The sequence below is a fragment of the Schistocerca piceifrons genome, chromosome 6 (genome assembly GCF_021461385.2).
Source record: "Schistocerca piceifrons isolate TAMUIC-IGC-003096 chromosome 6, iqSchPice1.1, whole genome shotgun sequence".
NCBI classification, from domain to species: domain Eukaryota; kingdom Metazoa; phylum Arthropoda; class Insecta; order Orthoptera; family Acrididae; genus Schistocerca; species Schistocerca piceifrons.
The window spans coordinates 81,014,359-81,028,858 of record NC_060143.1 but is presented as its reverse complement, the minus strand read 5'-3'; the positions used below and the strand labels follow the sequence as shown (position 1 = coordinate 81,028,858).

Below are 14,500 nucleotides of genomic sequence, written 5' to 3'. Positions count from 1 at the left end.
CCTGCGACCGTAGCGGTCACGCGGTTCCAGACTGTAGCGCCTAGAACCGCACGGCCAGCGCGGCCGGCACTGAAAAAGTTACGTCAATGGTTAGAGACTACCAATTTCAATGACGAACATCCCACGAAGAAAATCTGAAATCACTTCAGAATCTGAGGGGCACGAAATCGTATGTTAGCCAAGTTCCATTATTTTGAGAATGTTTCGAGCATTACTGTTTACGGTTAATCGTGAGAGCCGTCCTTGTGCCACTTGGAAAATCCAAGTGTTGTTACACTCGGCAAGTGGCTGCAATTCTCCTTGCGACGCTACCCAATTGTGTAATTTCAACTGCGCTCGCTGTCTGGTAAAATCATTGCCCCCAGCCCTCCCTCCCTCTCCTATCCGCCAACTGCTAGAACGCCATCTTTTCGAAAAACGATGTGGTAGCTTCCCAATGCACAGGACACCTAATGCAGTGCATCTTTTCAACAAACCTGAATTTTATGGATAGGTATACAATTACTGCAAACTTTGCCGTTGAGATTACTTCGTGTATACAACTTCGATGTTATATTCATTTTGTTCGTTACAACGTTAAACAAAGGTGTGACCCTGTTACATTAGTTGTAACTGACGTCATGTTGTGCAGACAATCTGGTGGTACCTCTCAGTACTAGCTTCCGTTATAAGCCAAATCAACTCATCAGTTACTCTGTCGCAGTCACATGGCATTGTTCCACGTACAGGCGAGATGCTGCAGGTATATGTATTGTTCGTGCCATTCGTACTTCCTAATGTCACGGAAGCGTTTAAGCATTGTATGATGCAACTGCCCTGTTTTCAAGGATCTGAAGATAGTAGTACGTTTTGCCGAAACTAGTAATCCAGTAATTGTGTTAACGCAGCGATCTTGATAAATAAATCAGTACTCACAACACCTAAATGTTTTTAAAATTGATGACTGGACCATGAAACCCGCAAAATTCCGGGTAGGACCGGCATGAAAGGGCACGGGGAATGATCGGAAAAGAAACAACTCCGACGAAGTCTGGTACAACCTAGTCTCAAGCTACAGACGCGACCGCAGCGAGAAGTAGAGCAGTATCTGTCCGGGCCGTGGGTTGGCGAATCTGAGCGGGCAAAGCAAACTTTTTGCAGCGTGCCTCGTCTCGCCACGCCACGCCGTCTGTGGCAGAACATGGAGGGGAAGGGAAGGGGGGAGAGGCTCTGGCTAAAAGTTGCCGCGGTAGGGCTGGGGTAGGGTATGGGAGGGGAGGGCGCACTACTGCACCTGCTCTGCGGTGTCTGGCCGGCGAACTGGGGTAAACGGCACGCGGGTGAGGACACAACGGAAACGACGAAAGCCCAACTACATTACCAAGATGACGTGGTACACAAAGGAGAGGACGCAGTTTGTTTTACAGATTCATTTGAAGTCTCTTGTTTGGTCTGCTGCTGTCCGCCAAGAAATTCGTCGCCTGTGCCAACCTCTTCATCAAGGAGTGGCACTTACACTCAACGTTTTAATACCAGTCTTTCCTCAAAGTTCTTACGGTGTAGGGACCCACCTAGAACCGTGGAAGCTAGTATCTGCATGTCCTATTTTTCTGTCATTCTTTTAGTCAATGTTTTCCACATGTTCCTCTCCTTCCGATTCTGCTGGGAGGCTCCTCATTTCCATCAACATCCTTCTATTGCACTATACATATACTTCTAGAGCACCATACATACCAGACAAAATCATCATCTCCGTTAAGACTGTTCGGTTAGAATTATATTTATATTTTATTCTGCACTATCGATCAGATTCAAGCATTTGTGCCACTGTCAAGTGCACCCGTAGTACTATTGTCAGACTTTTTATTTCCGTCGCTTCAGTGAGTGGACGCTAAGTCGAGAAAGATCCACTACGTCGACTAGTACGTACTGCCAGGCTTGAAGAGCTACACCGTTTCGTATCCCATAAAAGGCTAGAAACCCGTCTAGATTTGCTCTCATGAAACCCGTCCTGTATTTCTTCACACTGTTCGCTCATCTTAAGGATGGCGAATATGTTTTAAAGGAATTTGACGACGACGTTATTGGTCCCACCACTCTCACAATCACGACTTAAAGAAACAGGGGGGCTGAAATTAATTCAAAGCCACACGATTCCAGACGACGGGCTTTTGCTGTCTGCCAAAGAATGAGATTCCACTGAGGTCTAACGATATTCGATGGTCACCTAAATTCACAAAATATGATTAAACATCGATGTTTAGGGCAAAATATCGACCTTCGATGTTGGCAAAGAAGCAGGCTATTTTTACCCACTTTCAGTAATTTTTTTCTGAACCCAACGCCAGCGCAGTGGTTAAGGGGGCAGAAATACTATTTGGAAGAAAGACTCGTCAAGCGCTCAATTCTGCAGTGGGAAAAAACTATTGAAAAGACAAGAGCCGATTACTGCTGTGAAATGGATTGTAATGTGGTTTAATGAACGTAAGCAACAATTGATGAAGTAAGATAAGGAGTCTTCAAACTAGGCCTAACTCAAGAAGTATCCCCATGATGCAGTTCTGCATTCTACACGAATAAAAGATATTTGTGGCTGAATCCAGGGATTAATAATGCTAGTCGGCACCCACGCTAATAACTGCAGAAATTATACATCTGGCAGATGGATGTGACAGTCTTATATCGCTACTCATGAAATTTCAGTAGGAAAAAATACGTTACAGGCATTAAAGTAATCCCAATAGGTTGTACACTGAATATAAAAATATGACATGCAACTAATACTTACTACGGAGATAATCTAAATAGTAACATCATAACATAAATTAAACGTACGTTATCAATTGAACAAGTTAAAAAAATATTAGCCACATCAACGTTGCTTGATCGTAGATTCAACACTATACGCTTTCAAGATGCTTTAGCATGTTCGAATCTAAACCATCAGGGACTCGTTTGTGGCAGTTCAAACGTTGAAGATGGGCAACACCGTCGATACGTTACGGGACAGCAGAAAAACCAAATCAGATTTGCAGAGCAACGTTACAAAACGGCGCAAAAAAATCTGAACAGGAACAGAAACAGACTGAAAGGTTGCCTTCTAGATCTTAGAAAGATTTGCTTAGAAGTATGGAACCCCAACATAAGAACTATCTATTCAAAGCGCTAAAAACAACCCTCTGAAGTGTTTAAACTGTACAGTCACAAAGTCACTTCTGGAAAACTTCTCAAAAGCAAGACATACGCTGTCAACGACGCAGTAGAATGAAGGGCAAACTTCTCTTGAAAATGTAATTTTACATTCTGCATGCAAAAAGTTGTAGGACATGCAATGTTCGTTATTGCTGTATTTACTGAATACGTATTAGATGTACGTTGCTTCTTACGCCGTTCTATAAATTCATCGTGTAGCATCGACGATAAGAAATTGACGATTTAGCATTATCGAACATCCCTAGCTCGGACGAAACATTCTTGCCTCGAAGATGACATTGCCCAAGGCGATTCGTGTTCCTAGGTCGCTGCAATTACAGAATTCCCCCTCCCCCGTGCTTGTTTTTCAATGAGGTCCTGTCTCTTCCATACTGAGAAAAAAAAAATATATCACACGGTAAGGATAAAGACCGCTGCAAACGCTCAAACCCCTTGGACTACACCACACTTTGGAATCTTAAAGAGATCTCTCCCTAGTCTCATAGCATATCGGTGATGTGCAGGCAGATGCCATCACAGCCCCTCTAGCAACAAAAAGTAGGATTACACGACTGCGGAGGCTTAAATTTAAGTCCCCAGTGTCGGTCACATTTCTCGGAAGGGAAATACTGTATTGCGCCGTACCACAGCGCCTCATAACTTGCGTACTGATACTGGTGCTTGCCTAAGTCCAGTTCTGGGTTGGAACTAATGGGCGGACGGACACTTTCGCGCTGAGACATTTCTGAGGAGCCCATGGAATCTTTCTGAGATACGATTTTGTTTCATGTCAGGCAGTGTAGCCCAGAGTGCTGTAGTCTACGATACGTGTTACTAGGAATTACCATTAAAATGAGGTGAAAGATTTAAAAGAAGAAGACCTGGCTGTCGGGACAGACAGATCTGCAGGTTATCCGAGGTCTCTATTAGGTTCGAATGTGACAGTTTGGTGTCAGATGGCATTCTCCAAGAAACGCTTCCGATTATGGCACAATTGCCCGGAGTATTTTACTAACGTAAGTTGAATGTCCCAATATATTTCTAAGTGTGAATACCCATTCTTTCTTTCTTTCGCTTGTGCCGTTTCTCCCGCGGATACGCAGGGTCGGCATGGTTAATCGGATGTGGCAATGTTAGTTGAAGGGGTGGCCGGATGCCCTTCCTGCCACCACCCCGTATCCCCCGGGAAGGAATTGGTGTACCCCAACTATCTGCGACTAGTGTAATCCATGGAATAGTGCGAAATTGTTCAGATGTCTGCGAGCCGTGTAACTGAGGCGGGACGTGGGGACCAGCCCGGTATTCACCTAGGGGATCCGCCGGGCGGATTCGATCCGGAGCCGGCGCGCCTACCCGAGTCCAGGAAGCAGCGCGTTAGCGCGCTCGGCTAACCTGGCGGATCTAAGTGTGAATACCCATGTAGTGCGAAAAATCAACGTATGCAGTCATAAATATTTTATATTTTGGTTGTTCATTTTGGAAACATCTGTAGTTGTAAACATACGATACGAGGTAAGTGGAATAAGATTCTTCCCCTCATTATTTCACAAATAGTGAACATTCTGCTGTTTGCAGAAAGCTACCAACGAGGAAACGTTCTTGCTGCAGGTAAGATTGTGCGAAAGAGGGTAAGCGACATTTAAAGAAGTTGGACGCACAACGCCACGGCTCTCGGAACGGCGTCAGCAGCCTGCAGCACGGTTTCTGCGGACGTGAGAAGCTCATTATCATGACAGAGCGAAGGAGTCGCGCAAACAGCGTGAAATGCACACTCGGCGTTGGGGCCAGACCGCAGAGGGGCCAACCGCTTCTTTCACCGTTACCCTGGCGCTGCGGTCGGATTGTTTGGAGCCACCAGCCTGAGCCAGAACACGCAAATACTCATAATTTGTGCAAGAGAAAGAGCTTCACAAATTGAGCAAGTCAATAACGCTTTGGTCCACCTCTATACGACGTCCTGAAGGAAATCGACCCAAATTCTAACTGGAACGTCCGATCGTCAATATCCCGAGCTGGTTGGGGGGCGCTGCCCATAATGCTCCCAACATTCTCAGCTGGGGGAAATCTGGTGACCTTGCTGGACAGGGTACGGTTTGGCAAGCACTCTCGCCGTGTGTGGGCGGGCATTATGTTGCTGAAATGCAAACCCAGGATGGCTTGCCATGATGGGCAACAAAACGGAGTGTAAAACATCGCCGACATACAGTTGTGCTGAAAGGGTGCATGGGTGAGAACCAAACAGTCCGGCTATGGAATGAAATGGTACCCTAGATCATCGCTCCTGGTTCTCGGGCCGTATGGTGGGCGATAATCAGGTTGGTACCCCACCACTATCCAGGGTGTCTCCAAACACGTCTTTGGGGTGGAATCTCATTGAGTGGAGTAGAATTGTATTCAGTTCTGAATCCCGCTTCGAAATGAGCCCCAACAACCAGCGAAGACGTGTTTGGAGACGCTCTGGAAAGTGGTGGAATACCAACCTGACTGTCGCCCGCCGTACGGCCCGACAACCGGGAGTGATGGTCTGTGAGTGTCAATTCTTTTCATAACATGACATCTTTGGCTGTCATCCACAGTATCTTTGCAGCACAGCGGTCCGTCGTCGATATTCTACACCCCGTTCTGTTGCCCTTCATGGCATGCCATCCCGCCTTACATTCCAGCACGATAACGTCTGCCCGTAGACGCTCCTCTACCCTGGATTGAGACGTTATTAACTGTAATTGGTTTTAGAACAAAAAGTGTTGTCGCAGGCATATCTTCGCAGCTGTCAGATGTTTCTCTATGCTTAGTGACCTTTCTTTGCAGTAGATAGGCGCTATTGGTGGAAAAGATTTAGCACGTACCGTTCCATAACAAGCCCGACTACGGCCATTCGGAAGTCGGAGGACATCCGTACACTGCTTGTCTTCGTGCTTGTCAAACCCTTCAGACGTAATTAATGTTTCGTGAAGAGGTATTATAGAGACGTTCGTGTTCATATGTGTTGGTTGTTTCTAGTAATGAATTCAACTGTAACACCTCTCAATGAGCAGTAATGAATTCCAGAATTACAGCCGACCGCTGTAGTCGAACGGTTCTAGGCGCTTCAGTCCGGAACCACGCGGCTGCTACGGTCGCAGGTTCGAATCCTGCCTCGGGCATGACCGTGTGTGATGTCCTCAGGTTTGTTAGGTTTAAGTAGTTCTAAGTCTAGGGGACTGATGACCTCAGACGTTAAGTCCCATAGTGCTTAGAGCTATTTGAACCAGAATTACAGACTACCTTTCAATGAGCAGAAGAAAAATGACAATGCATTTACTAAACATCTCACTCCGTGTGTTACGTCGCATCGTGTTCTGCTTTTACTAAATGTCGGTAAGTCGCAATTGCGCACGACTCCGATGGCCCAGGGATACCTTTATCATAATCCATTCCTAAATGCTTTATTAATACTGGACACATATTCACCGACAATGCAACTGTTTCAACTCTGACTGGCAGTAGTTGATTTCTGAACAGTATTTTGCAAAAAAAGATCTCTCATTAAAAGTTTTAACACAAATTTTCGAGAAACGAAGCCTAATACTTTTACGGCGCGCACGGGAGAGGGTTGTAATATGGTCGAACAGGTGCGTTCCGGCACTTAATATCCGCGCCTTTGGTATGTCTGCCTCTAAGCTGCTTTGTCCCTTCTTGGTTTGAATACGTACCCACAGCAGGTGCAGCTAACTCGGTGTTTGTCATTAGCATACAGGTACACTGGGAATAAGAAAAATTAGCCAATATGTACGGATGTCCTGCGACGTCCGAACGGCCGTAGTCGGGCTTGTTATGGAACGGTACGTGCTAAATCTTTTCCACCAATAGCGCCTATCTACTGCGAAGAAAGGTCACTAAGCGTAGAGAAACATCTGACAGCTGCGAAGATATGCCTGCGACAACATTTTTTATTCTAAAACCAATTACAGTTAATAACGTCTCAATCCAGGGTAGGGGAGCCGTGTCAGTCGTCACAAATTTCAGTAACCTATTTCAGCGGATATTTCCCATAATAAGCCCATTCAGATGAGCAAATCTTTCGGCACATTTTATATTTAGCTTCATCAAGCTGACACAATATCCCGCAAACAGCTTTCAAATGATAGATGCATACAATAACAATTCCTCCCTCATCTGCTTGAGTTACGCGTTTCAGCGGAATGGTGAGTTGTTACAAGGGCTTTCCTATGGCACAATGACGTAATGTGGCGACCTTTTTCCTTGCTATTAGAACGTTAATACAACGACGACACACGCAAAGTACTCAAAGCGCATATTTTAAATAAGAATAAACACAACAACAAATCAGCTATCGTTCGAGCCTTAACAAATATCTTTATCACTAGTAGACTCAAAGTTTTAGTCTTGGATGCCGTTGGGAAATAAACGTGTTGTCCTTCCCATTTTTTGAATGATTCCCCCTCTCGCACTGCGTAAAATGTATCCGCTACATGTTGATTGTGTCCAAGGTTTCAGAATCAGGTATGTCCTTCAACCTGATGTCATGTTCATAGTTCAAGATGGTTGTCTTTGGACACACACATCACAGCAGCTTTTGGCCGTCTCCGTGGCTTGCAACGAAGCTGTGCAGCACTTTCTACATAAAATATCTTCAACGGCTGTCTTCAAGTATGTCTTCAACTGTCAGTTAATTTAGATACCTCGTCTTGGTCTCTGCTCTAGGACAGCGAACGATAGGAGCCGAGTGAGCGTTCGGAAGTGCAGAACATGATTTTGTCAACATTTCCTCCTGGGTCGCGTAACATCGGTACAACGTGAAATATTTCGTTGACACTGTAGACTCTGGGTGTCATTACATCACACAGACACGTACGATCCATAAGTAGCGTCAACTTCTTACACGAGTTTTACAGTATCTTGACAATTTGCAAGCGATATTTATAATGAACTTCGCTTAAAACTTAACAGAAACGCAAGGACATTTCGCTTATCGGCAACACGTTTCACAGACCGCATGCCGCTTTTTAATGACAAGAGAAGAGATAGCCAATATCATTTTATGGTTATATACTGCACCCAATGGTAATGCCGACTCTGTTTCATTGAAGTATACTGAGGCGGTAATGTTATATACTTCTAAGAACACCGAAGTTACTGGGTGGCAATGTTCTATACTTCAAAGAACGCCAAAGTTAAAGTGTTACGAAAGACATCGTGACCGGCTATAACAAGCAGCAAACTAAGAGATTTATTCTTGTATATATTTTTCGTCGATTTTTCGATTACAGTAGATTCAATATCTTTATAGTAGGAAGGAAATTACGCAGACTTTTACATACAAAACTTATCAACTGATGAACACTGTCCGAATTTTGTTTACACATAACATACTGACTGGGAGTATACTACCAAACCAGTGATTTCATCTAGTCCCGTAAATACATGTCCACGCAGTCACAAAAATTACTCCTACTGCATTAACTGTGTATTATATACATAGTATTTCGATATTTTTCATCACACAAAAATTACCTCTTACTACTATTATTACCTGTGGTATATGAAACGTAGGGAGTAACATGTTCGCCTTCGGCGTAGGCCTTTTTAGCTCTGTATCCGTGGCAGCAACAATTATTAGCGACTGCTGTTAATAAAGGAACGTGTAAAAGGGAGGAAAAATAAATGTAATAGCGATGTTTCTGCCTTAGCTCAAAATTTAAACAAACAGCACTATACAGTAGTCACCTGAAAACCTCGGATGTTGGCGTCACGCGGAGTACGCTGTGCTCATTCCACAATTATCTCTGCACCCTGTGGACCTGTCACAGTGTATTTCACTTGAAATTCTAGTCGAAACACGGCCAATACTTTTGACATCCAAAAGTTCTCTTGCAAGTACGTTCTGGGTAAAGTCAACAACTGCTACAACCCCACTATTTGTTGAGGCAATTCAAATTTAGAAACAAACCACAACTTTGACAGCAACGAAGAGGGTCTAATATTGATAAAATCTGCCTCAATACAAAGACTACAAGTAAGTTCCTCTAATCTATGTGAACAGAACGTAGCGTGCCGATTATAGCTGTCTCAGCCTCCTCTGCCAACCAACAAACGAGGACACAGACACAATTTCAAGCCATCTTCCGTACACGGGTCGGCTCTTCAGCAGGAAAATCTTGCTGTGGGGGGTGCAAGTTCGTTCAACAATTAATTTATTCTACAAAGGAAGCACACTACTAAGACAAAACACTTTACTGTATTACCAGCAGCTAGTAGCCACAAAATAAATGGCCAAATAAGGTTGTAAATCGGGCTGAAAGAAATACTGTCGCCTGGTGCTTGGAGCCAAATCATCTTGCTGTTATCGATGGACAATGGAACGAAACATATGCATAGGAGCAGTATTTTTATTTCCTTTTTGCTGCAATGAGAACTGAAATTAGTTGCGTAAGTGACTTGGCCCGTAAGACGTTGGAGTAGAAAAAAGGAGGTAGGCCTAATATTCCCAGCAAGTAGGTCTTGCCCTTGAAGCCGGCCAGTGATAACGAAGGTCTGTGAACCGCAGCGCAACACAAGGCTCTTGCTGTGGTCTGCCCTTACCTCGGAGAGAACAAAGGTGAGGACGCAGCTGGAGTACATGGCGACTGGCAGTGGTTGTGAACACGAGGCGCCTTTAGGCCGCGGCTTGTATAACTGTTCGCCGCAACTTCCGCTGCTCCGGCCTCCGCAATGGCGGCGGCCACTAAAACAGCTAGCTTCTAACGGGCGTACAAACAGACCGCACCACGAAACGAAGCTGCTCCTGCGAACGGGAGTTCTCGTTGATTGATACTCCCGCAAGCAATTCTTTGCCGAGTTCCGGGATAGTCGGATTGAGATCACTTGAGAATTCAGACGTAAGAATATTGCTTTCGGCGAGAAATTTTTATGTTTAACCAATGATGGCTATTGAGCGTAGCACTTCACTGGAATGTCATGGTTTTTATTAATGCGAGGTGCTACATTTACGTTCACTTTAAAATGGAATCGTTTCCTGATTCACAACAAATAAACAATTTGATGTTTTAATTTAGGCCATGCGTTTCTGGGTACGCTTTCGTTACTTGGCGTGTATGCACAATATAGTACACACAACTACATAATTATGTACAGAGAACTTCGGTGTTGTGAGTTTCGGCCGAACACGGAGGAGAAGGGACCTGGTCATGTTCCGCTGGTCACTTATTTCTGGAATCATACAAAATTAAGCAGACACGCTGAAAATATAAATACAATACACGTGGTTGGGTTGTATCCCGTTCTTCAGTAGTCCCCACATTTTACGGATATGCACAGAATTTCGTTAGGAATATCTAATACAAGAACATCTAAGAGCTCTGGGCTTCCGCTGACAGTGTGAAGAAACTTAACGAATACACTGTGTGACGTGCTAGTGTCTTGACGATCCAACAACTAGCTTTCACTTGTTTCTGTGTTACGAGCTCAGTAAAAAAGTGTTCACAATGGAAGGAGAAACTGCATGGGTTTGGTTTCGGATATATGTTGGAATGCAGATGCAATTAAAGTGAATAAGAAACTAAACAATACATCAAGAACAACCAAAACCACCTATAGATGTGTTCACATCAACAAACGAAACAAGCTATCTGTTGCAGAAAAAGATTCCTTGTTAACGCTATATAGTCCTAATAGCTGCCGTTTTTACAATTTATGAAATGTATGTCGCTTGTACACGACGGCACAGTACATTTTATTTAGTATTGGTAATAGCCTAACCATTATGATGTCCTGAGTAGTTTTTAGAACTGTCGGGTTGTTTGAAGATAACGCGATGTTACTCTAGCAAATACAGTTTCCATAACGAAGGAGAGAGATCATGGGGCGCTATACCATTACAGTACAGTCGTTTATCGATTTAATTGTCTAATTCATCGACGACTGAAAAATTAACATGACTTAAAATATTTCGCTTTGTGGTTTTTATGCCTGAAACTACGGCGTGAACTAAGTTGTAACACTACAGACATTTATCTAGTTTCATCTAACGCGACATAACAACCAGAAGCACAACTAACGTCGTTGGTACATGTAAACTCATTATCACATATTCAGTACACTTACAATCGTTTTTCCCTGAAGTATCATCTTGGGATCCTCGAAAGCTCATGAGAGACTTTTTTACTCTTCTCCACACAATAAAATAGTTTTTATTCCGTGTTCCCATGTGCCGTTCAACGTCCCATAGGTTTGATTTTCACTTTTTCTTTCGTGGGTTTACATGCGCATTCATATGTTTTCCACTACGCTGCCAATTGACTCATTACATTTTTGTTATTGCTACGCTCTAAATTATGCATATGAGCAGTGAGTGCAAGGGTCTTTAACTTAAGCTACTACGAATACCGTAACATTTGCAATATTTGTATAATATTTTACTACACGTTTAAGTCAACGAAAACAAAAAGGAAGAATAACATGAAAAAAAATTGTATTTGTCTTAGCATATGGCAACGAATTATTCTGTAATAACTAAATATACTTGACCGGCTCGTACGCGGAAAATAAGAACGTTATCTAACAAACTAACGGCGGCATTACCAGCAAGCCTTGTTGACATTAGTTCAGGTACTGTTATCAATATTCGGCATATACTCAAAAATAATTATGAAATCAGAAACTGGTTATTTATCACCGAATCGCCAGATCACAAAATTCGACATCGCGCAGCTGATTATGTCACTGCAGTTTCGCTAGGAAGGAACTTCCGCTTGTGACCAGAGGGAGATAAATTAACGAGCCGGAAGATGCCGCCAAGGGCTAAGCACTGGACTGCTGCCATGCGCCAGCGTAAACCAGGTGTGCTGCTATTCCACCCCGCTGGGGGAGGGTGGCAGCACAATGCAAGCCAGCGTTGGCCCCAGCTGTGACCTAACTGTGGGTAGCCTCCCCCGTGGGAAACATTCCCACGTACATAGGCGTCTGCAAATGGGTAGGGGGAAGTGGCCGTCCTACAACCCCCCCCCCCCCCCAATCTCACACTCACACTCATTGTTTTCATTCATCATGTAATTCGCAAACCTCTAGAAGTACTTTGTTTTACACCATTCGGTTAGCCAGTTGTAGCATTACTAGGCTGATCGTAATGAGACAATACCATGGCTTTAGCGATTGCTGTATAACTTACGTTTTGTTCGGCAATCTGTATTTGCCCCAATCCCGTGCTGACGAGTTTGTACCCTGCGACAAAATTCAAATGGAATACTTTGCACAAAACTTATTAATAACCAACTTTCTGGTGGCATCTACAAATCCCGTTATTAATGTGTATTGACTAGAATGCTATATAATATGATGAATTCACTGTAAAAACAATTATTTGTCGAATCACGGTTCATTTTACGCCAGGAGATGATTACGCCATCCATAGACCGAATTACGCTGATTCACTTTGCTGTTCGAAATTGCCGCAGGGAAAGTTGGCAAGGAAAATCCGTACTAGCATGCCAGTCCAGTGAGTCAGTTTAAACTCTTACAGTGACTTACACTCCCAACATTCCAATACTGAGTAACAATTGTTGATCTCTTAACGGAAGTTTCTCATTAGCCTGTAAGAAGACTAGAAAACCACAGTGAACGTCGAGCGCAATCGAGAACGATAATCAAAAACAAAACAGTAACACAAGGTTTCACTTACGTAACAATTCAGTGAAGTTCAGGTTCGCAAAACGAATTCGCAGGGCTGATGGTAGTAATTTTTCGTTCAATCAATAGAAAATATTTTTACAGCATTTCCTATATCTGAATTTCCAGATGTGTTTAAGTAATGCATGTATCAGCTTCATGGTAGGAGACGAAAGGTCAAGTTATCACAACGACTTTCATATTTTTCCCAAAGCTCCCTCCATTATTAGCAGCAACAATGGGTATTAGATTGCACTACAGTTTAAAATTGTGACACCAACCTAACGACATTGGTTGTAGTCGTTGTGACACGATAAACTAAAAAATCTTATTAGTCCCGTTTCAGTACTACCTAAGACTGACATACAATGAAAACTTCCAGCATTTTCGACATTGCTTCATACGTAGGCCTACTTTCAAGTCTCTCCATCCTTCGCACTCAATTCGCTTAATACCGTCACGGTGAATGCACATCCTTCTACACACTGGTCTCAAATGAAGGTTGCCACTCGATATTTGTCTGGAGAAAACAATGCCGTTTATGTTAACACGAAGCTGACATTCACCAAACGCCATTAGAAGGTGGCTATCATTTTTGGCAACTGCAACTGATTACGTAACAGCTGTCTGACAGAACTTCCGCAGAGGCACGGCTGAGGGCTGGGGGTCAAGAACCGTCCGTAAAACAGAATCTCAATTTTCTATAGTTGATGGTAAAACGAAAGCCCTTATTACGTTGCGAAAGATCTTTATCAAATTCTTCTTTTTTTTTATAAAAGACGTTTTCTATAATCTTTGACGGTACAGTGGGATACTGTTTCCACACTTTTTACATAAGTTAAGTGTTTGATCCAAGCTTTTATAAAAGGATTAGTCATTGAACTTTGTGGTATGGTGTAGTGAGCGGAAGTGGGAGGGAGGGATGTAAATCGATTTCATAAATTTGCTGACGAATAAACATATTGGTGGTTCACGTTAAATTTGATTACATTTCTGTTACAGAGGCTTGCGGAGTTCGTAAATTGATATAAGCTATAGCCTGCCTGATCGTGTGGGAAGTGACCGCAGGCTGGGGTCCTGGCTGGAATGCCGGCCGACCTTGTGGCTGCCATGCCAGGTACACAGCCAGGCCACCACAGGCCATCCGCCGGATCCGACCGGCGGCAGCGTTGCCACGAGGCGGGGGCGGCCCATCACATAGCAGCGCATAACCCACTTACCGTGCTTCATACTTATAAACACACAAACACTAACTGGAGCCACACGGATTGCCACTTAATCACCGACCAAATTCGCAGTGCGAGCCGTACCGGCAACGGCTATTTCACCCGAAAACACACGCACACTGAACGCAACAGCCCCGACGGCGAGCCACGCGACGGACAACTGAGGAGCGGCTCGGCGCAGCTGCCGCAGTGTTGCCAACTCCGCGCGGCTCGGCGCGGCTCTCCCCACCTGACCGCGGTAGTGGTCGGCCGTGAGCGCGTCACCTCTCCACTCCTCTCCGCTCCTCGCCCATGCTAATCGTCTGCGGCCCGCTGTTGATGGTCCTGCGGACGCGCATTCTCTCTCTCCTACTCGAGACGCGCCGCTGGCCTACCGAGAAGCCAACTACTGCTGGCCTTGTACACGCGCTGTGCAGACTGTTTCCGAAAGTGATGGATGA

General features: G+C 44.2%; 1 protein-coding gene across 1 annotated transcript in view; it reads right to left on the bottom strand.

Moving 5' to 3' along the window:
* LOC124802599 (protein numb) overlaps nt 1-14,210 on the bottom strand; it is a 235,952-nt gene extending 221,742 nt beyond the window's left edge. The window contains exon 1 of the mRNA XM_047263479.1: nt 14,055-14,210. The gene's annotated coding sequence lies outside the window, so the exon portion shown is untranslated. The remainder of the gene's footprint in view (nt 1-14,054) is intronic.
* Between the last annotated feature and the right edge of the window lie 290 nt (nt 14,211-14,500).